Source organism: Chrysemys picta, chromosome 1 (genome assembly GCF_011386835.1).
Source record: "Chrysemys picta bellii isolate R12L10 chromosome 1, ASM1138683v2, whole genome shotgun sequence".
Lineage (NCBI taxonomy): Eukaryota > Metazoa > Chordata > Testudines > Emydidae > Chrysemys > Chrysemys picta.
In genome coordinates, this window is record NC_088791.1 from 47,887,113 (window position 1) to 47,913,511 (window position 26,399).

The window sequence follows — 26,399 nt, forward strand, 5'->3', positions numbered from 1 at the left end:
TATGTTCTATGCGGCAGATCCTACTTTGGCTTTGGAAATACTGCAGGAGAAGGCGCGAGGTGTTTGAGATGCTCACAGCAAGAGCGCACATCTGAGCAGGCTCCATGCTTCTGAGGTTATGGCATATGTGTGGCAGTTTTAAGGTGCAAAAACCACTGGGTTGTTTGCCGTTGAGCACAGTGCATCATGGGATGCTGACGCAATGTTCCCATTCTTCCCCTGACAATGTTTGGTCCCATGAGGCATTGCACAAACATCCCAAAACACAGAGCGGCAAGTTGCACTTTGGGATAGCTACCCACAATGCACTGCTTTGAGCATTGATGCAGGCTAGTGAGGACGCACCCTGCTAGTGAGGACATACTCCATCGAGACAATGAGTATGGTATGGCCACGCACAATTGACTTAATTAATTCAGAGGCTCAAGATTGAATTAGATAAAGTCGACTTAATTTTGTAATGTACACAAGCCCTAAAACAGATAGTTGCCATATTGTACATGAAGGAAAGGAGTGGGGGAGACAAATTCCTACTTCCTATCAGAATGAGGTAACCAAATTAGGAGGTAGTGCATAAAACAGAATGTTTACTAATGTTCTATTACACATCACAACAATCCTAAATCAAATGGAATCACTCACTCCTCATTTCTCCTACAGGCTATCACTTGCCAAGGTGAGCAAATCTTAAAATGGCCGGGTAGCAATGGGTCAGATCATCAGCTGGTGTAAACTGGTGTAGGTCCAGTTAAGTCAATGCAGCGAGGCTTATTTACAGTAGTTGAGGATCCTCATCGGAAGAAACTGGCTGTACATTTTTTCCCCAGAAAGGTAGGAGAAAGCGCTGCTGCAGTTCAAGTAACCAGTTGTCCATCATATCATATTTTGCTGCTCTCTCAACAACCTGGCTGCTGAGGAAAAATGTGAAGATTTATAATTCATCAGACTTTGCTTTAAATATCCTGCAGTTGGCTTCAAAACAACCAGCAATTTGGGTAAACAGAATTCTGCCAAGTGGAAAAGAGTTTCAATTTGCGGTCAGCAAAAACAAGAAGATATTCTTACTTTCTCACCACCAGTAATACTGGATTATCTCATTCTTTCATACCAGAGTACAAATAGCAACTATTCATATTAATCTTTCTGCAATATCTGCTTTCCATAGCAACATCAGATACCTGGGACTGTCTGGGACTTCAGACACCTATGGAGCGCTAAAAGAATCTCCACTTTAATGTATGGCAAATTACTAAATCTGAGACAATTTTTAGGAAATAATCTTGGCTAGAAGAGAGTTAGAGAATTAAAATCTCTGGCCTCTGTTTTTCCTTTTATGGTTAAGAATGCAAAAGCTGGGCCCTATTTTTTTTCCCCAAAGGCTCTTCATCCTGTTCTAAATTTGGAATAGAATTACACTCTCTAGTCAAACATTTCTAAACAATATGATTTCTTTGTAATCAGAATAGCATCATAGTAAGCATGTAAAATTATTATGCCTTAACAAATTTTAAAATGACATCAAAAATTTCATCTTGATCTTACATATATAACAAAGGATCAAGCATTTCAACACACATTTTCAAAATATCAACTATTCATACACCTTGCAGCGTTCTCAATTAACCATGTCAACTCAGGAAAGGGACCTGAGCATTATTGTACGTCTTAATGAAGACCTTTGTTCATTGTGCAGCTGTGGTCAAAAAAGCAAACAAGATATTAGGATGCATAAGAAAAGGGATGGAAAATATTATGACGCCATTATATAAATCAATGACGTGGCCTGACCAAGAGTTCTGTGTGCTGTACTGGTCACCCTCTCTTAAAAACAATATTACAGAATGAGAGGGGGCAATATAAATGACTACAGGCCGGGAAAAGGTCTCATATGAGGAGATATGGAAAAGATCAGGTTTGTTCACCATACTAAGCTGATGAATAAGAAAGGACATGATAAAAGTATATAAAATAATGGATAGTCTGGAGAAGGTAGACCGGGAGAACAGAAGCCCTCATTCTCATAATGCAAGAACAAGGGGACATTCAATTCAATTTAAAAGTGACAAATTCAAAACTGACCAAAGGAAATATGTTTTTCACTCAAAATGTGATTAAACTGTAGAATTCAATCACCACATGATCTCAATGAGGCCAACAATTTTAGCAACATTCAAAGAGGAATTGGATGATTAGATGGATAATAAGAACATCCAGAGTATAACAGTCAATGCTAAAAGAAGACTATTGGAAGGGATTAAAACTTCATGCTTCAGGACTTATCTAACTGTTAGGCCTCAGGATGAGACCTTTGGGGTAGGGGGCAGATTACCCCACATTTGCCTATTGCAGGCTTCTTGCACCTTCCTCTAAAGCAGCGTTGTTGTTTTTTTTTCTTTTTTGCTTCGTCAGTTCTGGCAGGAGTCAGAGCGGGTTGTTTTTTTTTGCTTTGGCAAAAATGGTAGAGCCGGCGCAGCAGGGAGTGTGTGCTCAAAATTTTTTTACTGATACGGGTGCGTGATCAAAAAAGTTTGAAGACCTCTGCTCTAAAGCATTTGGTGCTGGCCAATGTTGGAGACAGGATACTGGACAAGACAGACCTTGGGTCTACTGCAACAGGGCTATTCCTAGGTTCCTATGGATAGTTTCCTAAACACAAGTCTCCTAATATATACAAAAAGCATCCACTAGCCAAAAATACCAGGAATAATGACTTCCTGGGCCAAAGCACACAAACTCTGCTTCAGATACAGAAAAGTGCCAAAACAGCTTTCAGATTACCCGGCAGGATTTAAAGATATATTGCATAATGTCTGTACAGGAGATAACTTCTTCCTCCAATACCAAACTTGTTCTAAAATCAGCACAATAAGTCATTTTTATTATTTCAGCTATGCAACCAATAGTTCTTTGCAATGATGGGAGGCTAATGAAGAGGAGTTATTCACTGCAGTAACAGCATCTCTTCATTGAGATATTCACCAATGTTTTCTTCCTTGATGTAAACTTATCAGGACTGAAAGATGCTGAGAATCCTGGAATGTACAGAAAAGGCCACTAGCAGTAGAGTTAGGACCATGTTCTAATCACACTTAAGTCATCTATTCTTAAATGTCTACCATCTATGCAGAGAAAACATTCTGAACATGGAAGGAAGGCTTCCAGGATGGTAATTCTATCTTTTTGTAGGTGCAAACTATGACATTATCAGGAAAATCATTCTAAAAATCTAACAAATTTATTAGAGTACTCCTGTTCTTCTTTTTGCAGATACAGACTAACACGGCTGCTACTCTGAAATCTAAAAATCTAGTGCTTTAGTTTGAAATTTTGGTCGGAAAAGTAACTAAATTCTACCACAGATACATTTGAAAGTCTAATTGCTTTTAGAACTTAACCTTCCCCAGGAAAAGTTAAATTATCTTTTTCTTCCTGGTCCCTACCGACTGACATTATAGTTAATTACCAGATATTAACTTGCATGGAGATTAAAACCCAATCTTGCTGCCTATGTATTTTGAATAAAAGCACCCTTTCCACGAAAACAGATACCCAAAGTCCAGGTACCATAAAAATAGATTATATAGCAAATGCCCTCAAAGACACAGTGCATTTTACATTATTTGTGATAGCTTTTTCATGATCACATGAATAATTGCAAGTCTTAGAAAGCAACCATGTGTCTTCACACTTTCTGCAAAACCAGGGGATATGGCTTTATATTTAGCCTATTCTTTTCAAATGGCAATAGTGCAATTTACGAGTGTAACCCCTTTGGGGTTTAGAGAGCATGGCCCCTTTAAAAAAATTTTCTAGGGGGGGAGGGGGAGAGTGAGAAAAAAGGAGGGAAACTCCAGGGGGTGGGGCTGGAGCTCGGAGGGAGAGAGAGAGCAGAGGCCCTGGCAAAGGAAGCAGGAGAGAACCTGCCTGAAGCCTGGGAAGGGCAGGGCGGCCGATCGGGGACACCCCAGGACAGGAGCCAGGAGGAGCACTGTGCCAGGGAGGAATCGCCCGAGAAGGACAGGCCGGAGCTGGACCCAGTATCACGGCTGCCTAGGGCTGCATGGGGCTGTGAGTACTGGGGCTTGTGACTCTGCATTGGGAACAGGAGGGAGGTTGCTAGATAGTTAAGTGGGGAGGTGGTCGCTCTGTGTGGCTTTGCAGAGAGCGGCAGAAGAGGGCACCGGAGGGGTTTGTTGGGGAAGATTCACTGACGCTGAAGACGACCAGGAGCACCCAAGACTCACCACTGGACTGGAACTTTGCTCAGGACTCCTGAACTCAGTGTCCAGACACATTGCTCAGTGTCTGCCCTTCCAGACTGTGCTACCACTGGTCTTGTGGGGCCTTGGTTTGGATGCAACCCTGTTCTACTGCTCCCCCTACATTTCCCCTTGTTGTATTTCTCCTCTCATCCCTCTGTAAATAAATATTTCCCTTTGTTATATCCATTGTACTTTTCCTGTGGGTGGGTGTGTTCACTCTGGGGGGTTTGGAACGGGTGCCCCTGGGGTGGAAGGGATTTCTCCTGCTGCATTCCTGCGTGCGCCTTCTCTTGGCCAGAGGTGCCTGCAGAGCAGACTCCATCTTGGCCACGAGGGCGCTAAAGTTACACGAGTAATACAAAATCCTTTTATTCTTGTTTTTGCACTCGTTACTAGAAAAGTAAATTTAATACGCCCTTTTTAAAAAGAATTTAAATTTTTGGGGTGGTAACCAACATAGGGGATCATTTGAAAACTGGAGATCAAGTCAAGAGTTTGAGAGATTCTATACTGGAGCTTGAGTAGTAGAACAAGTGTTTGGGAAAAACTGAGACATCCTGAATAGTCCCAAAAGAGGCTGAAGACTTAACCTGACACATTTGCTCACTTTCTTTCTGTGAATAGAAAAGGGTGAGTGCTGGCAGTTTCCTAGGTGTTTCAAAAACCTGTGGAAGTGTGATAGTGAAGGAGGCTTTGATAAGACCTGGGATGTGTATCAGTACAATAAGAGTTATTTGGCATTGTTTTTCTTGTATATACTGTTTCTCTTGCAAAATGTGTACTTAGTGCCATTTATGTTTTCCCATTAGTCATTCATAGTTTTAGGTATTCAGAGTAGAGAGTTTTTAGGCATTAGAAATAACGTCAGAATAGAATACCTAATAAAAATAAATTTGATCTTACTTTTCTTTATTTTCTCACAGTGGTTTATAGCTAGAATGAATAGTAAATTGGGAAAGTCAGGAAGCCAATGTAACTAACACACTACCAATTGCATCTTTTTGTATCATCTAAGCATGAGGGAGAGAACAGTTAGACCTAAACATTTTGTACATGGTATGAGTTTTTGTTGGTCATTTAAACAAATTCAAAACTATTCTCTAAAAGAAAACACAGAAGTCTTGTCATAGGCAACTTGAATTCCGAGGACTCTTCCTTGGCTTGACAGACACTGACTGTTAGCACTGGCCCCATTTCAGTCATGAAAATGCATCATGGTTTGAGACCACTGCAACTATGAAACTGAATAGACCTGTTTTTCTATGTTAAATAGCACTGGGATATTTAAGTTCAGTTGATTCAATGATGTGTATGAGTTTGATTAAAAAAAAAAAAAAACCTGTGTTGTAGATGTATACTGTGCTTAAGCTTAAATCTCCCCAGGTGAGTACTTCTCAGAGGGTGATCCTCTTACAAGAAGTCAAATACCTTTATCTGTGTACACACACACAAACCATCACCACTACGTACAAGGTGTGGGGGTGTGTTATCCATGTTATAACAGCGAGGCTGGTGGTGAATTGTGATTATTGGTAGATTAACGGTTTCCACAGTTGATAACCTGTGCTAAAACTTTCTCTTTTTACAGTTACTCCAACTCTTTCCCCCTCCCTCCAACTCATTAATTTCACCCACCTATTGCTTCTTGTCTATTTAGACTAAGACGTTTAGGGCAAGAACTATCATTGATTACACATTTGTACAGAGCCTATCTGCAACAGCTGTGCCTACCTCAGTTTCCCTCCTTTAGAATCCCCGGTAAGTTTTAGCAAGATATACAACATCAATATCATGGCAGGGCAACTTGTTTCTTTCTCAGCCCATGACAAAAATGTTATCAGAAGTAAGCAGTTAATTGATACAATTTTCTTTGTAACGATGGTAATAAAGAAAAAGTGTACAGCACCAGGCATGATAGGGTGCTGGTCTACGACTAGTGCTCTGAAACACTATTGTAATACAAATAATACTAAACAAACAATGTACTGTTGACTGCTCCCTAATGAGTGGAATATGTCAGATTCTCCGACATAGCAGATTCTCTTTATTGGCTGTGCTTGTTGTAGAGAGGCTCCTTTAGTTTAAAAACCAAATCCATGACTCTTAGGCCTGCCTTTTATGGGCCAGATCTTCAGCTAAAGTAAACCAGCATAGCTACATTGGAGTCAACGGAGCTACACAAATTTACAGCAGCTGAGGATCAGGCCCAATGGATTTTATCTCTCAGAACACAGGTACTGTGACCTGTTAGCTGATCATTGTGGTATTTGTAAATATACTGCTGTGAAGCATTAAAAATGCTCTTCTCTCAGAAGTTCTTGCAGTTCTTCCAGGTCTTTTCTGACTTTAACTTCTTCCACAATTACAACACTAACTAGATTCTGGTCACTGTTTAATTAGATGCCCCACCCCTGCATCGTCGATTTGTTAGTGATACTCAAAATGAAAATCAAGAATTTCTCTCTTTTTAGGCATTAAAGGAAAAGCCCAGCACCTTCACAAATGTATTGCTTAATATACTCTTTTCCGAAATCAGCACATCCACCATTGTCTGACAATATTCTCACTCAGTAGGAAATGACAACTGAAGATGCAATGGCAAATCCCCTCTATATCCATTGCTTGTTTTCGTTATCTGTGCTTCTAAATTTATTATGTCAGAATGCAATCTTGTTTTTTAAACTACGCCTCCTACAATCCTTCCTCAGCTACCTCTTAAAGACTGCAGGAGTCAATGATGTTGACTACAGTACTATATATGAATCTTTTAAAGGTTGCCCTCTAGTGTTCACAACATATATAAACATTACTATTTTTGTTCACATAATTGTACACTAAATGTAAAATCTCTCATTGAGATGAGATAAACCAGACAATTTGCATGTAACCTGCAGTGTGAACCAAAGATTTTGAAGGGAATTGGGCAAAGACAAGAAAACCCCCTAAAACCAACAAAGCTTTATATTAAGGTTCATGCCTGTACAACAATCATTTGGAACTGAAAGTAACTAAAAATCTGTTTGATCTGGGGTTTTTAATTATTATCATTGTACATGGTCAAAACATCTGCAGAACTGGAACTCTAATTTTATCTGGTTCATGTTCAGAAAAGGGTGAATCATTTGTAATGAATAATTTATCTGAACAATTTCATGTCATCAACAAATAATTTCTGTGAATAAGCTTTGGGTTGTAGCTTCTTCACAAGCAATTTGTAGTAAGTATCAAAAAGCAAGCTGCTTTGATTTGAGAGAGGTCATATATTGTTTCAGTTCCTGATGAGTGTAACTCTTAAGAGTCAGGCTTCAGATGTGAATACTCCTAATTAATCATTCTTAATTCATTTTCAGCCATTCATATTCTGTAATACGAGCTTAGCATTTGTTACCTGAATCAGCAAGTAATCCTCCCAATGAACCAGAATATTCACAGAAAGGGAACAGAGTACAAGAAAATTTGTTTAAAATTCTAAATATTTTAGTGCATTATTTTCTCTTTGTAGCATTCACTCACCTCTACTTAGAATGCATCATCAGTGCTGGCTAGAATTCTGACCTGAGATCATATACTTCTTCGAAGTCCTGACATGTGTCACACACAATACATATATACACATAATATATATATATAAAACACTGGTTTTTTAGATATATCTGTGACACTCTAGACATATACACATAGTATATTGGGGGTGAAGGGATAGCTCAGTGGTTTGCGCATTGGCCTGCTAAATCCAGGGTTGGGTTGTGAGTTCAATCCTTGAGAGGGCCACTTAGGGATCTAAGGCAAAATCAGTATTTGGTCCTCCTAGTGAAGGCAGGGAGCTGGACTTGATGACCTTTCAAGGTCCCTTCCAGTTCTAGGAGATAGGATATCTCCATTTATTATTATTATTATAGTAATTATGGATACAATTTGCAAGTGACAGTCCCATTTTCAAAGGTGACTAAATCACTTATGCACTTTTGAAAATTTTACCCTTATAGTTTTATCTAGTGTATATTATTAGTCTATACATAAGTAGTTAGATTTAATATACCAATTACAGGAATGTTATAGTCCTATAAATAAATTAGCACGCCAAAAAATAAAGTTTACAGAAGTATCATTAATCCCACTTAAATTAGTACCTAAAAAAAGACATCTAAAAAAAATAAATACATTTCCAGTGATCCTGGGGGTAAAATGCAGATTTAAAAAAAAAAAAAATCCAAAGCAACCAGATAGAAACCGAGCTGTAGTATATTGTTTCTGTGTCCCAAACCAAAATACATTTCATAGAACAGCAGAACAAATTTAGCAAACAACCTGCTAAAGAAATACTTTATTGCCAGCAGGTTTCTCCTTTAAAGTACAGAGCACATAAATGTTATGAAGGTTTTTCCCCAGAGAAGCCAACGTTTTCAGTTGCTGTGTTGTGAAATTTCTCTAGGGGGAGGCCCATAAGCAGGCGTCACAGTTTCCTACCACCAACAGAATTTGCTGTGGTATTAATACAAAGATGTTTGTGAGAAAAGCTTCATAAAAATTGCATTGCTCCTGGCAACGTTTTCCCTAAATGCTGCTCTGTCACATTGGAAAAAAACAGCAAAAACGAAACCAGGTATATTTTGGGTTGACATTTATTATTAATTTCTGCCTGTTTCAGTGTTATTGATTCCAGTGCCTATATATACAGATCGCACATTAAAAGAGAACTGTTCTAATCTATTTTCTCAAGCTAAGCATTGAGTATTCAAGGGGGGAAAAACAGCTGCTTCAGTTCTTCACGAGTCGTTATAAAGTCCTGTGCTGCACATATTGGGATAACTCTAAGATCCCACCGTGACTCTATCACACTGCTGCACTGGTGCAAAGGGACCATAGTGCTGGCTTAAACAGCTACCTGGGAATTTAACCCCAGCTTGGAGGATTCCCCAGGGCAGTGTAGAGCCACCCCTCACAGCATACCAGAACGTGGCTAAGAAAGGCGGCATAGTTGGGGTGCTACTGCACTGGAGCTGATACCAGTCTAGTGCATTGGCACCTAGTGACAATGCAGCCACAGAAACTTAGAGCAGCTCTGTGGCTGCTCTGATTTCAACCAGGTTCCTAATTGCCTTCAACTGGTCCCAGTATCAGTGAAGTACAAAGAAGGCATGTAAAGCCACCTCATATTGGGTCTTGTGCTGAGTGCAACTTCCCCAGACTCAAAGGTGAGCAAATTGATTCATAACTAAGGCCTGGTCTACACTTGGGGGGGGGCAATCGATCTAAGATATGCAACTTCAGCTAAGAGAATAGCGTAGCTGAAGTCGACGTATCTTAGATCGACTTAGAATCACTTACTTCGCGTCCTCGCGGCGCGGGATTGATGGTCATGGCTTCCCCGTCGACTTTGCTTCCGCCTCTCACCGAGCTGGAGTTCGGCAGTTGACAGGAGAGCAATCGGGGATCAATTTATAGCGTCTACACTACACACAATAAATCGATCCCCGATAGATCCATCGCTACCCGCCAATCCGGTGGGTAGTGTAGACATACCCTAAGGGAGTATTTAAGGGAGGAAAAAAACAATCCTGTAAGGTATTACTAAGGGCAGGTCTTCACTGCGGGGGGGGGGGGGGGGGATGTCGATTTAAGATACGCAAATTCAGCTACGCGAATAGTGTAGCTGAATTCGACGTATCGGAGCCGACTTACCCCGCTGTGAGGACGGCGGCAAAATCGACCTCCGCGGCTCCCCGTCGACGGCGCTTACTCCCACCTCCGCTGGTGGAGTAAGAGCGTCGATTCGGGGATCGATTGTTGCGTCCCGACGAGACGCGATAATTCGATCCCCGAGAGATCGATTTCTACCCGCTGATTCAGGCGGGTAGTGTAGACCTAGCCTAAATCATTTAAAAAATTAATATTCAAGTCTTATAGCCCAGCATGCACATTATTTACACTGTACCACAGACTGACAGAGGGTTTGTAAAGTAGCCATAAAGTGCTACCAATATATTTATACATCTAGGCACTCAGGGCTAGATCCACAAAGGCATTTAGGTGCCTAACTGCAACTTTAAGTGCTTAAGTCCAAAATGTAAACCCTCAAAACCCCCATCAAACCCGGGAGTCACCTAAAGCCCCTAAGCACCTACATTTCTGCTGGTAGAATCTCCTAAATTTCTGCCTTTGGGCATGCCCAAGCTGCCCAGTTACTGATACTGCTCTGAGCTGCTTGATATCTAACTCACAATAGGTACCTCAAACTAGCCTACCTTGCCTGAGAAACCTGATCCAGTAGGCTGCTCAGAGGCTTCTCATCGGGCCAGAGAGCATGAATATTATTCTATAGGCCAGTGGCTAGGGCACTCACCTGGGGAGATGCAGGTTTCAGTCCCTACTCCAATGAAGTATTTCATACAAAACGGAACAGCTTTTACAGGAATGGTTGAAAGACACCCACTCCAGCATATCCTATAACCCAGTGGTTAGGGCACTCTTAGGAAGTAAGAGACCTGGGTTCAAATCCTTGCTCCACATTAGGCAGAGTGGAGATTTGAACCTGCCTGTCCCACATTCTGGGTGAGTACTATGACCACTGGGTTATTAGGCATAAGAGGACCGCCAATGCCTCCTTGGATTTTTTTTTGTGAGAAATAGCTGCCCCACCTTAGGTGCTTAACTCCACGAGAGGGTTCATGGCTGGGAAGGCACCTCTCTGTGGCCCAGAGCTAGGCGTCTAACTCCCTTTGAGGGGGAGGCTTAGGCCACACCCCTCTTGGCATTTCCTACTGGCCTGCTAAGGCAGCTCCCTGCTCAATTGGCTGGCTTCTGTCAATCCCTTTCTTAGGCACCGGACTCTCCCCATGCATTGTATAGGGAGCCTGGGCACTTACCAGAGTTGTGGACAGCAGGGCACCTAAACATTAGGCATTGCAACAGTGAATCTAAGTCTCCGTTGTGGATCTGGCACCCAGATACCATAGTGATGGAAATATCTTGGAGAGGACACCATAGGGAAGGATAGCCTAGTGGTCAGAGTGCTAGCCTGGACTTTAGGACACCAGAATTCAATTCCTCTTCCACCACAAACATGCTGTGTGTCTCTGGGCAAGTCACTTTGTCTGGTTGTGTCTATACAGAGAGTTTAATCTAAAGCTTTTTGATCCGTCAGGTAATTCATAGTACGCAAATCACACCAATAGCATGCACACAAAACACCTGTTCCATTTTCATGTACTCAACAATGCTCTGTGCCGCTACAGTGACAAGCATGAATATGCACAGGTTGCTTGGGCAGTGTTATAGTATTCACAGCCAGACAACTTCTGCACCTGACTTTGCCTATCGCACCACCGAGCAGATGATGTGGGAGCAGGAGAATATTCTATGGCAGGAGCAGCAGCTCCTCCAGCAGCAAGAAGCTACTCGGCAGCAGTGGCAGCAGGACGAGGCAGAAGATGAGGAGGGTGCCGAGCTGTTGGAACAAGAGAACCCATTCCTGGATCACCTATGCAGTGTTCAGTGCCATTTCTGGGCCTGGGAAACCAGTGTGGATTGGTGGGAGAAGACCATTCTGAAGAGTTGGGATAACCAACAGTGGTGAGAAAACTTCAGGAGAGCGGGGACTACCTTTTTTTAAGATCTGTGCAGAACTGACTTTGGAACTTTAGCAACAGCATACCCGTGGAGAAATGGGTCGCCACTGCCATCTGGAAGTTGGTCACCCCAGAACATTACCAGTCTATAGCCAACCAATTTAGCCCAGGGAGATCAACTGTTGGGGCCATTCTCTGCTATGCCATTGATAAGATGCTATCTAACCAGATCACAAAGCTGGGTAATGCTCAGGAAATTACTGATGACTTTGCATGCATGGGGTTCCCAGACTGTATTGGGGCAACTGATGGAACCCATGTGCCATTATTTGCTTCTCTACCCCTGCCAAGGCACAGAATTTATAAACAAAAAGGGGTATCTCTCCATGGTGCTGCAAGAGCCAAACAACTTCTGCACCTAACTTTGCCTATCGCACCACCAAGCAAGTGGTGCGATAGGCAAAGCACTCACAAAAATGTGTTTTAGCTGAGGGTTTATTTCTTTAACAATATATATCAATATATCAGGTTTCCAGATATAAATGCAAGGTGGTCTGGAAGGATCTATGATGGTAAGATCTTTTGGAACTCAGTATTATTTAAATTAATGAAGAAAGTACTGTTTGCCCCCAGAAGCATTGCAGATATTAATGGTGTGGAGGTTGGTCCAGTTATTCTGGGAGTCCCGGCTTATCCCCTGATACCCTGGCTAATGAAGCCATACCCAGGCCGCTTGGACAGAAGGAAGGAACATGTTGCCTGAGTAGTTTCAGAATGATAGCCAAGTGTGCATTTGGCCATTTGAAAGGCAGATGGCACTGCTTACAGAATAGGTTGGGAGCAAGAGAAAAAAAAAATGTTCCAACCATTATCACTGCATGTTGGGTTTCACACAATATTTGAGTGAGCAAGGGGGAAAGCTTTGCCGATGGGTGGGAGGCTGAGGTGTGGAGACTTGTTCAAAGGTTCGAGCAGCCTGCAAACATTCCATAGAGAACACAAACACCTATGGGAATGCTGTCAAGGATGCCTAATGTTTGTATTTTGAGTCACATCCCTGAACACATTATCCAGTGGGGATGCAGAAGTTGCACACACTGGGGCATTGTGTGCAAAATGGAGATAAACCTATCTCACAGGGGTATTGGGAGGATAAATATATTAAAGATTATGAAGCACTCAGATACTAAGATGATGGGGGCCACATAAGTACCTAAGATGTATAAGAATCCAGAAGTTTAAATAAAACTAATTATCTAATGAGTGGGTTATTCCATTCAGAATCAACCAGTGCCTGCTTGATTTAGAGTTCATCATAGCTGGAAACCATAGATTTATTTGTGCTTTAGCAGATAGCTCAAGAGCAGAACTAGAAAAAGAGAATTTGAAGCACTCACAAAAATGTGTTTTAGCTGAGGGTTTGTTGCTTTAGCAATATTAGAAACTTTATGCAATATACACCAACACCAATAATTAATAGTCTCAAGGATAAGCTTGCTATATTGACTGAACCTGGTACGATAATTTATCTTAAAAGAGAGTGAGAATTTCAAGGGCCGTATGGGAAGTCACTGATTATGAAATCCTTTAGAAAGGATAAGAAAGAGACTGTGGTTTAGATGTCAACGAATCAGCTCTTTCAGCATACGGTACTTAAGAAATGGAGACCACATATTCAGCATTGCCTCCAGTTTTCAGTTTCTGCACATCCTTTTGCTCCAGATGCATTCAGAAAGATTAGATACAGAATAAATAGGCATATACTTAGTTTAAAGTGTTGGGGTTTAAGCTAAATATCCTCCAGTATGAGCAACTGTGCCCCACTGAAAAAAGATGAGTTTTCTTTATTTAAATGAACTGTTTTGGAGCTCAATTTTTAACACCAAATTCAGCCACCTTTCTATACAGCTTACCGGTCATTTTCCAGTAGTTTGTTTTAAAAACCACAGATCAAAATGAGTTGCACTATTATCTTATCTCTGCACATATTGGGCTCTCTGATAATGAAAGATTCTAAGGATGAAATCCTGACCCTATTGTAGTCAAAAGGAGTTCTGACATTGCTTTCAATGGAACCAAAATTTCATCCTGAAGTGTTCTAGAAGAAGTGGAAAATTAGTCTATGTCCCACACGTGGCAATCTGTCATCTTAGACTTAAATAATTAGGGACATATTAGCTCTTTGCTGGTAAAACCCCTCAGGGCACTGGATATTTAATGATTTCCCTCTCATTGAGTTTTCATAGCATCATTACCTTGGGGAAGGAAGGTTAATCCATGGACATCAGGGATGAAATCCTGGCTCCACTGAAGTCAAAGGCAAAATGTCAATGGGGGCCAAGATTTTCCAAAGTGGGCCCCATGTATCTCTTAGTACTTACTGCCCTGTAGGACAGTATGGCTTCTTCAAAAGCCATGCTTCCAATGATGCCTCTCCACTGGTTGATGCTCTCTCTCTCAGACACACTCCAAAGATGTCTGACTGTCATCGCTGTTTACCTAATGTCACCAACACTTCAACCACAGAATTCTTTGCAGGGCTTTTTGGACAACGGTGTACGGGGAAGACAGGGAGGATAAGGCTTACTGAGAACGGATGTCTTTCTTGTACCCCACCCAGCTCTGCCCTATCTTAATCCACCCACATACGGGTTTTCATATGTAGGGGAAGAGAAACTAGTATATTGAAGTCCTGGTACTCTTCCCCTTCTATGCTACCCAACCAAGATCTGCTTTACCCTTCATTTGTGGAAGAAGAGGGGCTGATCAGGCCTTACGTATTAAATTGCAATTTGTGCTGAAGCTCTCTGATTAGGATCAACACTATCATGTTAAATTTATTATTTAAATATAGCAATGGTCAATACATGGAAGGTGGTGTGTATTAGTAGATCAGATAACCATGTGCCAGGCCAGCCTGTAGTATAAAAAAATGTCAATCCTCAGCATGAAACATATCCATAGTGACACCAAGCCATTTGTTTATGTGAAGACAAACGTTTGCGGCATTCTCACATTACCAGCACATTTTTAAGTGAAACAGACAACTTACAAGATTTTAAAAAAAGAAAAAAAAGAAAATATACATATAATTCAAGTGCTATTCCACGTTTTAATTTGCTCTCTTAGCATTTTGCTGCTGAGAATACGAACTAACAGAACAACCCAATAGGCTTTACATTTCACTCCAAAGCCAAAATTTACTTCTAGAAAGTGAGATGGAAATTACCACACTGCACGGTAGCAGTTGGCAGAGCTTTGCAGAAAAGGAATCTTGCTTATGACAACTATAAACAATTTCATTTTTCCCTGTTACTCTTATCCTTCTAATTGCTATATTTAAATGCACTTAATCACTTAAGCATTGAATTGACCATAGTGATAAATCTTCACTTTAGACGAAGCAATAATAAATCTTTGTCTTCTCTTAGCAGCTGGCCAGTTTTGATTCGGACTTTGAATTTTTATCCTTTCCTCAGGCTTAACAGTAACAACTTGTTAGTTCTGTCTTTTGAAAGTGTGACACTGTCCCCATTAAATGCATTATCCTTGTTTAAGCTTAATTTTTTCAGTGTTAAAAAATGGATGTCCTTCTGCAATACAGTACCAAGAAACAAACAAAACAAAAAATCCAATTAGTCTCTGCTTGTAATTTACAATGCAACAGTAGTTCATTAGTATTTATTCAGCACCATTGGTGCACATGGCACTTTACAGACATGAGAAGACAAGCTAGAGCTTATAATACAATCTTTCAATGGAGGCCTCCAATGCCACAGAGAGCTAATTTAAAAACAGGTGGAAGAGGGCTTCAAAAGTACACTAACAAATAACAGAGTAATAATATTCCACAAGTAGCTCATAGCTTGGCTAGAGAAATCAAGCTACATTTTCATCAAAATTCTTCGTCAAATACTCAAACCCCTTTGAGAAGACAACAGGTGTTAGAGGTGGCAAGCAGAGAAATATAGGAAAAGATTGTCTTGGGACTCAGGAGATCTGAGTTCTATGCTACAGGTTTCCCCAATCCTGCAAATTATTTAAGCTCCACTACTGCAAATACTTATGCACATTCTTAATTTTAAACTTAGTCCCATTGACTCATGTGTAAAGTCAAGCACATGTCACAGGCCATTAAATTTCCCCCAGTTACCCTGTACTGAGCCCAGTAACTTATGTTTCACTAAAGCATGACTTGTGTTTGGCTAACACGTATCTTTCAGAAAGTTTTGAAGACTTTAAGAGATGGAGAATCCACCACTACCCCTGGTGGTGTGTTCCAATGGTGAATCACCCTCATCATTAAAAATATGTGCCTTATTTCTTATTTGAATTTTTCTGGCTTGAGCTTCCAGTCATTGGTTCTTGTTATCCCTTAATCTGCTAGATTAAAAAGCCGTCTAGTAACCAGTATTTTCTCCATTTGAAAGTATTTATGCACTGAAATCAAGTCACCTCTCCATCTTGTGATAAATTAAAGAGATTGAGCTCATTAAGCATGGCATTTTCTCCATCCCTCAAATCATTTTGTAACTTGAGGCGCCAATCCTGTAAACACTTATAGAAGTGCTCAGTTTTAAGCATGTGGTACTCGAGTGAGTGACATACCTTGTGCTCCAGTTAAGCATGTTCATAAGTGCCTGCATGGTCAGGGCCTTAATGATGCATAAACTCAGAGATATTAAGGCCAAAAATAATGATAGTCTATCTTTTATTGGACCAATTTTTATGGGTGAAAAAGACCAGATTTTGAGCTACACACAGTTCTTCTTCGGGTCAACCCATTTGGGTACCCACTATGTCAGGGATGGGCAAACTACGGCCTGCGGGCCACATCCAACCCGCAGGACCATCCTGCCTGGCCCCCGAGCTCCTGGCCCGGGAGGCTCATCCCCGGTCCCTCCACCGCTGTTCCCGCTCCCCTACAGCCTCAACTCGATCGCTCCGCCGCTGGTGCAATGCTCTGGGCGGCGGGGCTGTGAGCTCCTGGGGCAGGGGGAGTTGGATAGAGGGCAGGGGAGTTCGGGGTGGTGGTCAGGGGATGGGGGTGTGGATGGTGGTCGGGAGGAAACGGGTCCTGGGGGGTAGTCAGGAAGGGGGGGTTGGATGGGCTGGCAGGGGGCAGTCAGGGGCAGGGAGAAGGGGTGGTTGGATGGGGCAATGGTCCCGGGGGGCTGTCAGGAATGAGAGGAGGGTTTGGATGGGGCAGGGGTCCCGGGGGGGTCATCAGGAATGAGAGGAGGGTTGGATGAGGTGGCAGGGGGCAGGCAGGGGACAAGGAGCAGGGGTGTGTGGATGGGGCAGGTGTCCCAGAGGGGTCGTCAGGGAACAGGGGGGGTTGGATGGGGTAGGAGTCCCGGGGGGGGGCAGATAGGAGGTGGGGGCCGGGCTATGACCTCCTCCCCTAACCGGCCCTCCATACAGGCCAAAAAGATTGCCCGCCCCTGCACTATGTGTTGTGCTATGCTAACCCTTCCTTTGTTGTCTATAAATCTGGGAGGCAGAGATTAGAAACTACCATTTTTCACTCACAAACAATGCCCCAAAATCAGTATATTCTTGCTTTCAGAAACAGTGGGGAGGGCTCCATTTTGCCCACATGCATCTCCCACAACATTGCCACTTATAGAATCAGACTCAATTTCTTTTCTTTTTTTTAAATGGGTTACTTAACATGAAGACTTAAAGGGCTAGATTCACTGGTATGCTCCAGCTGCTCAACCAGAGCCATACATATAGCTGACCATACCAGTGAATCTATCTTGGGTGGACACCATCCCCGTAGTGTCTGCGTGCCTCACTCTGTGTATTTATCCTTACAACGCCCCTGTGATGTAGGGAAGTACCATTATCCCCATTTCACAGATGGATAACTGAGGCACTGAATGTTTTAGATTGTGTGTTCACTGCAAACTTAGCCTGGGTGATTGGCACCTGGCTCCGAACACCCAGGTTAGCCTAGCCCAGGGGTGAGCAGCCACTCTGCAAAGCCTTACCCAAATTACTGAGTCCTCACTGATGCTGCACTCCCCTGCATGTGTTACTAGCACTACTGGGGGCATATCCCATGGTTCTTAGCACTGCTGCAAGATGAGTCACTCTTTGATTCTTTCTCAGTGAATTGTGGGAGAGCCTGCCTATTCTTTTGGACAGGCATTGGAAGACTGTCAGCACTCAAGTGAGTGCTGTATCCTCACTGCAAAGTGAGTGGGTTACTAGCCCGACTTAAAGCAGAACCCAGGCTCTAACCTGTACCCCAGCTGGGGCAGATAGCTCAGGCTGAAAGCACCATCAAACTCAGGTGAGAGGGTTGTGTGTGTGGATGGGAGGGAGGTTAGGGACAACACCTGAATAAGAGTCTGAGTTAACTCTGCAGTGAAGACATATATAGAAGCTGAAATCCTAGCCCCATACTGAAGTCAGTGGGAATACTCCCATTGACTTCAACGGGGCAGAACTCTACCCTAAGTGACTTTCCCAAGTGCACACAGGAAGTCTGCATCAAAGCTGTGGTTTCCAAGTCCCAGGCTAATGCTCTGATTGCTGAATCTGGCCCAAATATGGGCTAACTCCCATGATAGGGTTTTTATTATTGTTGTTTTTTAACCCTGCAGTAACCAACCCATCTACTGCAGGGTGTTGCGATAAGTGTTGAGGTAGACCTGTTCCCTCTAGATGTCCGGTGCCCCAAGCAGTAGGCTGTGGCCTTTGGTGGAATCCTATGAATATTCAGATTCCGTGTATGCTGCCAGAATCAAAGGATGCAAAAGCCCAATGCAAATTACTCAGCAGTTCCTAACCCAGTTGTCTAGGCAGCCTGGCATTTCCTCACAGGCTGCAGCCTCTGGCCTGCTCCATACAGGCATCTTCTGTCTCCCTCCCAGGAGCCTGGTTCCCTCTGACCTCACGAGGATACAATTTCATTTTCCCTGTATGCCAGGGATTATGGAACATTCTCATGGCTGGATACTGAGCTGGGTAACAGTGCTCTCCACTGGTTAGAGTTTTTCCCTCCACTCAGCTGGGATGGAGATAGGTACCCAGTAAGAAGATGCAGACAAAACATTAAATTAATGGGGAGATGGAACATTATATTGAAAAATCTCTATAGTTATGTCCATTTTTAGGAAGTCAGATCTCTAGACTTCTCTACTTTCAGTGACTCACAAAAGCCTCTGAAGAGTCTGCTTATCTGCCCTGTCACAAGCCAAGTGCAACAAATGATATTTAATGTCCTAGTAATTAAATCTATCTTTCTTATACCCTCAAAAGTAAATATACAGTAATCAGTAATTGAGTCTCAAAAGTTAAACACTATTTATTTCAGAAAAGCAATAAAGGGTGGAACTGTTATAGCAGGAGGGGGAAAAAACAAGTTGTACATTTGTATAAAAGGTGTGTCCCAATCCAATTCACATTGATGTTGACTGTAGCTGCTGACTTGAAGGGAAACTATTTATAAAAATAATCAAGTGTATTCTGTTTATTTTGGACTAAGACAACATCACATTCCTTATTTAAATGCTTGTTTTATTTTTAGTATTCTAGTCTGAATATGCTGTATTGTTTCCTGGTTAAAGGATGTCACGGTTACAGTAGTTCAAAGGTTATTGTTGATGATTAATTTAAAAATCTAACTTTGGCATTTTGTTTTTAAAATTTTACTGAGATCAAATGGAATGGGTGTAGTGTTATATCATTGGCCTGATTTCCACTGTAAGAAGTAACTCCACTGAAGATACTGGAGTTGCACTGATGTAAAAATGGTGTAATTGAGAGAACTATCCGGCCTGACATGGATTCATAGATTGCACTTCCTACTAATTTACAACAAGACTAACCAGCATTGCTAGCCCCAACAAAGCCACAGAATGGTAGGAGTACTAACTGTATATACTCGTTCATAAGCCGAATTTTTTTAGTAAAAAAGGGAAGCACCAGAGAAAGGGGTCGGCTTATGAACAGGTATAGAGAGGGAGAGGTGGGACACAGCCCCTCCCCCAATAGAGGGAGCAAGGAGAGGCAGCACAGCCAGAAGGGAAGAGGTGGGGCCAGAGTCTCTCCGCTTCAGGCCACGCTGCTTTCCCCCAGCTTCTGAAGCAGCTACAGCTCCGGGGCTGGCAGGCTGCAGCTGCGCTGCCCGGTCTGGTCCGCCGGAGCAGGCTGCGGCCGCGCTGCCCAGCCTGCCAGAGCAGCTCCAGCCAGGTCAGAGACATCCTCCCCTGGCCCTCCCCAGATAAGGTGGGAAGGTATGAGATGGGGAGAGTGTAGGGGTCTCGGGCTAGGGGTGGGGTCATGTGGGGGGTAGTCACATGGGTTACTCCCCTGACTCCCAGCTTCTCCCCCCCCCCAAAAAAAATTTCCCCACTAGTTGCTGTCCCAGCCCGTCAGGGTAAGCAGCTGGCGCGCCGGGACACTTTGTTTACTTAGGTTTACCAATGCTGTATACAGAAATAAAATGATAAAATCACCTCCCTACTCCCATTTATCCATCCAAGGATCACATTAGCCAGTTTTGCCACAGCTTTGCATTGGGAACTCATATTGAGTTGCTTGTCCACTATGACCCCAAAATTCTTTTTAGAGTCACTGCTTCTCAGAGTACAGTCCTCCATACTGGAGGTATGTCCTGGATTTTTTTCCTATATGGGCCCAGTGTGCCAAGTGTTTTCATATTTACTTTCAGATCACTGATGAAAATGAGGAATAGTAGTATCAGGTCTAGTACCAATCTAGTACTTGATGATGGTTCCCCATTGACAACTGACTATTTTTTGAGATCCACAAGTTAGCCAGTTTTTAATCTATTTAACATACACTTTACTGAGACTGTATTGTGCTAATATTCTAATCAGAATGCTGTGTGGTACTATATGGGAACAGTTAAAGTATAATTTTGCATACTGTTCTCCCACTGTAACTAATTTTCATTGCAAAGGTTAGGAGTTGCTTGTGGCTGCAGAGGGTTCTTTACTGTTTGCCTTAAAAGTCACAGCTGTGAAAGGCTTTTCCCATTTTTAGCCTTCATACTGGCACATCAGTTGTGTCTGGGTCATTTCAATGAAAAACCACGATGACTCATCTGAAGGCAGCTATAATAACGTATTTCAACTGAAATAGTAGAACAGTGAATGAGATATTTCAATCCCAGAAAAAAAAGTAGCAGCAACACACACGTGATTAGTTCTCATATGGACTCCCACCGTTTTCCCAAACAGAAAAGATGCTATAAAAAGTGTCCAAACATATCTGCTGGCTACTGCTATATAGTACAGTCAATCTTAGACATGTTATCATTGTAGGTTGGGAGGATTCGATTTTTATCAGTAAATGTTGAGTTCACCTTACACAAATTGATGAAAAAATATTTCTATGAATAATTAAAATTTTAGATAGGCAAAGAAGAAAAATGCTGTTTGAGAACAGATTAGAATTCAATGTAAGGATATTTACTTTGTATATTTAGACATGTGATGTTAAAAAATTTAAGTTTTCGTGGTTATAAAGCTTTAACTTTTTGAGTTTCAACATCTACTGTCATTAAACAATTATTGTCTGATACCCCATTGCCTGATCCCCATATAACTTCCCACAACTGTGGAAACTTACAGCTATAAAAATAAAAAATAAATGCTTAAATCCCATAATTTTGTGCAACTGTGAACTTTTACATAAACAAAAAATGCTTAATAAACATCAATATTAGTTGAAATTATAAATAAATAAAAATCAAATTCTGCCAACATTATAAATATGTGAACATTATAAAAGAATGAAATAATTAGAATAATACATTGCAAGTGTCCAAAAAACAAACTGCATGCATGTTGAAGTGGCACATTTAGGCTATCTGTCTGAGGTCTTAATGTTTTTTAAATCCTGTTTACTGTCCACCATGATGTGAAGTCTGTAGTGCTTTGAATCTACTGTGTGCAGGTAGGAGTCCCTGGATCAAGACACATCTCAATGTATTTCCTTCTCAAACCAAATGGGGCTGGCAAACATTGTGGAGATAATATTCTCCGCTTCCCAGAGGGAAGGGTTTTGCATATCTCACACTTTCTACTCCACAAAAAGCTGTTGCCTTGTATTACAGCTTTTGAGGAGACAATTACCTTCCTCAATGCAGGGAAAATAAATGCGTCACAGTTGATAGAGTTGAAGGGGAAAAAGATACAGCTTTATCTTTAATATGGGTAAGACTCCCCAGTTCAAATTGGCTAACACTATGTAAATTACTGCTGGTTCAGTAAACTAATGGGATTTTTGGCATATACCAGGCTTAATAGTATGGGCAGAGAGCCTTCTGCTACAATGATGATCTTCTAGAAACCTTTCTACTATCTTTTACTTCTCATTTTCATTCAAAAGAATGACCTGGTTTCTAATCTTTGCCTGAGGCCTGCTGAAAACTTTGAATAGCATTTATAAAGTGCTAAGAGGCCTTATATATATGCACACATTATTTATTTCTATTTTTACAATTTACATCAAGCCAAGGATTTCACCCTTGCCACAATGCCCAGTCTGCTTCTCTCAAAGAAACTAAGAATTTTTCATAAATATATTTTCCTTTTGTCCCACTCCCTTTCCCATCCCTGAATAAGCCACCAGTTGTTCATATGATCCAAGGGTTAAGGATCGACAGCCCTGGAACTGAAGTTTCCTATTTATCCACAGAATATGTACAGCCTGGGCAGTAGAGGCAAGCTTCCCAATGCTGCCCAACCACTGGGACTCAGTTCCAACCACGAGCAGTCTCTCTACAACAGAGGACTGGTCAGTCTCTAGAACCATTCAATTCTTGACAATATCAGCAGCAGAGAGGTCAGCAAGGCTGCCGGAGACCGACCATCCATCAGAAGTTAATGGCTTTTGGCCACTATTGATTTAGGCCAGTGAATTGGAAAAAGGTGTAAGGCTCTGCATCTATGCGTGAGTACCCAATATCCCGAGTTCTTCTAAATAGTAGTACAGAAAAAATATTGTCTTTTTACATCAAATTTATGTTATTTATTTTTTGTACAGTCCCCATCCCAAAGAGTTTTCAATCTAATTAAATGTCTTCTCTTTAAAAAATACACTTTAAGAGGGTTTTGCTATTTTCTAAAATAAATATGTAATTTTTCACTTAGAGCAAGATCATAACGCACCATAAGGTACCCCCTATAGTGCCCTGAACAGCGGTGGGTCAGTGTGGAGAGGAGGATAAAGTAGTCTCCATGGGGCCACTATACCCGCTCCCATATAGGCAGGTAGGAAGCGGGTGGCTAGGTGCAAGAAACCAGCAGAGCCTTGACTCTGCCTCTCCAATATGCCACTGGCCAGCACATCTTAGCAAAGCAGGAAGTAAATTGGTATAGGACAGTAGCAGATTGCTCTGGGGGGAGTTAAGGGAAAGCCAGGGTAGAATTGTGACTCTCAGACTGCTCTTGGAGCAGCACAGTTACTCAATGCTCCTTGCCTATGAACTGAAAGTAAACTCTCAATTTAAAAGTTTTTCTCTGGCTATACCCTTAAGTCCATCCTAGAGAGGTGGTGGGAAGTTAGAACTCTCTCTTGTATGCAGACATCAGAGCTCGACGCCCAGGTTCCATAACCAGAGGATGTGCTCTGCACCAAAGGAGGCTAGACATTGTGGACCGGCCTCCAGATGTCAGGTTGGGCACTCTTCCACCTTATTGTCTGTGACTACCCCACAGGAGGAAAGTTAAATAATAAAAGGTTAGACCCTTCCTATCACACTCCCCCCCCCCCCCGGCAACAAGTCCAATCAAAAGGATAAAACTAACCTGCTGTATGTAAAATATCATCATTCAATCAGATTGCTTCTCATTACATCTTAGACCTGATTCTTCAAGGACTGTAAGCTCTTGAAAGCAGAGACCACATCTGTAAATGCCTAGCACACTGTTGACACGATACATTTTAATGTATTTTGATTTATAACAAATATACACTAAAAAGAGTCTATTCAGGGCCTCAGGCACCTTTGCCAAAAATTAAAAATACAATCAAAGAAAAAGTAAAATCAACTGTTGTTCCTCACCTCAAAACCAAAAGATAAAATAACTAACTACAGCAAATCAAGCCCAACCAATAGCCTCCTCCCTCCAACATATCAGCCATCATTATACCCTCCTCAACAACCTGGGTAAATAAATAGGCCTTACAGCATGCCCATTAGTTCAACCAATTCAGGCTACTGCAGACAAGAGGGGTGAGGAGAAATAGGAAAGATAGTAGGCTGCAAGGTGGAGTGCCTCTCATGATGAATGCTCTTCCAGAACTCCCATTTTAATACTAAGGGGGGTTCAGCTCAAATACATTCACTAATGGGAAATGTAGCAATATGGCATGGGGAGAATAACAGTCTCTCAAGTAGGTAAATCCCTGTCCATTTTGCCTTTATAAACTAGCACTTTAAACTCCATCAGGCAGCCCATGCTGATCATGGACCACTGGTGGTGTGCTCACAGCTTGCGTGACCTAATAAACTGACTACCACATTCTACACCAGCTTCAGTTTCTGGATTGACTTAAAGTGTAGCTTTACAGTAATCTAATCTTGAAGTGGGAAAGGGATGGATCACAGTAATCAAGGTTCACATGTGAAAGAAATGGATGCAATTTCCTAGCCAGACAAAGAAGGAAAAAAAGCTGTCCACAAAATTATTAGATGACAATTTAACAGCAACTGGAGACCCAGGATCCAAGACCACAGACTGTGAAAAGTTGACACACACTATCAAGACAAAGGGTGGATCAAATCATCACTATAGCTTCTAGTTGCTTCCCTCAAGCTACCAGCAACTCTAGACTGAGTTTCAGCCAACTAGCTCTCATCCATGTCCCAGTCTCACCCAGGCACTGGGTCAGGCAGTCTATAACACTAGTGTATATAATAACACTATTATTTTATTAGGTCAATTTTTCCAGTACATTTATACTATTGTAAGCCATGGAGGTTATCGTGTTAACACATTTAATAGGGCCTTATTGAGACACAGTTTTGGACTTCCTTAGTAATGAAGGCTATATAATATGCTTTACAAGATTTTCTAAAATTATGGCTAAACGTATTGCAGTGCTACAGTAGCCACTTAAGTGTTACGTCACTTACACAGCCCCATTTGTCTCCAATGCTCACTTTTGATTTTTCCTCATATTCCACAATGCCCCATATTCTGGGAGCAATCTCCCAATTCACACAGGATCTGGGGGGATGAACTGCTGGTTGGCGGGCAGGAAGCAGATGCCACTAAGGATTCATACATACCACACCACACATGCAAACTATGAACCTTGTGCTGTATCAGCCACCAGGCCAAACTCTTTCCTCTGCTAAACCAAATCGCCTCACCAAATCCATGAATTTCTTTAACAAAATATTAGGAAAACCACCATGATTAGAACTGTGTTCTGGTTTATCATAACATTTGATTTTTGTAACAGGATCTGCAATGTTCAGCAGCTTGAGCACCTGATTTCGAGTTTATTTTTAAAAGTGCCTTTAGGATGGCATCAGCCCTGAGCGGTGTGGCTGACAGTTGCACTACACTGCAATGTTTAGGGAGGCGGACTCCCACAGATCCTCACTTAGGGCAGCCAGTTGCTAAAGCAGCACCGTCCTGCAAGAGAGATTCGGGCTGTTGCACTTCTCCAGGGCAAAACCTCACGTTTGAATAAATCTCTCCTCATGGGAACGCTTCTCTGGCTGGAGAGGCAGCCCCATAAGCACCTAGCCATGCCCCTGACATACACAGAGCAACATGTGCCCCGGAGAGGGACCCGGCTGTCCCTGTTTAGGGAGGACAGTCCTTAGCCTCAAGGCAAGCTTGGCTCTGCTCTCCGGCCTGTGGCTATTCCCCAGCTGTGCACCGCCGGCGGACACTCCCACGCCCCCGCGGGCAGCCCTAGGCGCACCCGGCACTGCCCATGCCGCTGCGGGCAGCGAGCGCTTGCCCGGCCCCTGGCGGAGAGAAGGAGCCGCAGGGACGGGAGAAGCGGGTTACAGCTGCCAGCAGACGCGGGGGGAGGGGCAGGGGGCTTGCCCGGGGCATGCAGGCAGCCCCGTGGCTCCCGGAGGCAGCGCTGCTTGGGGGGAGGGGACTGTTCTGAACCCCATCTCGGAGGGGCAGGTTCTCAGCCAGCTGCAGCAACCCGGTCGTGGCGGGCGGAGCAGGGCAATAAACTGCCCCTGCTCCGTGCACCGACGCAGAGCGAGGGCTGCCCCGCGTCTCTCCCGCCTGGCCTAGGCGGGGGAGCACCCAGCTGCAGGGGGGGTCTAGGCAGCGGGCAGTCCATTCTCTCCCCCCCCCCCCCTCGCAGCTCTAGCAGCCAAAGGGCACCTGAGGAGCCTGCAACAGGCGAGGGGGGAGGAGGGGGAATCCAGGGCTCATGTGCCAGGCTACAAAGGGAGATCAGGAGTCTGAACTGGGGCGAGGGGGGTGGGTTCAGTTTTCCAATATAACCCGCCTCCCCAGCCCTGCAGCTCCTCAGCGCCGCAGAGAGCCCCCTGCGCGGCTCGCGGACGGGCTCTGCCTGCAGACGTGTCCCTCTCTCCCGC

General features: G+C 42.8%; 1 protein-coding gene across 4 annotated transcripts in view; it reads right to left on the reverse strand.

Moving 5' to 3' along the window:
* Positions 1-26,399, reverse strand: part of ST7 (suppression of tumorigenicity 7) — a 216,389-nt gene that overhangs the window by 189,710 nt on the left and 280 nt on the right. The gene's annotated exons all lie outside the window — the stretch shown is intronic.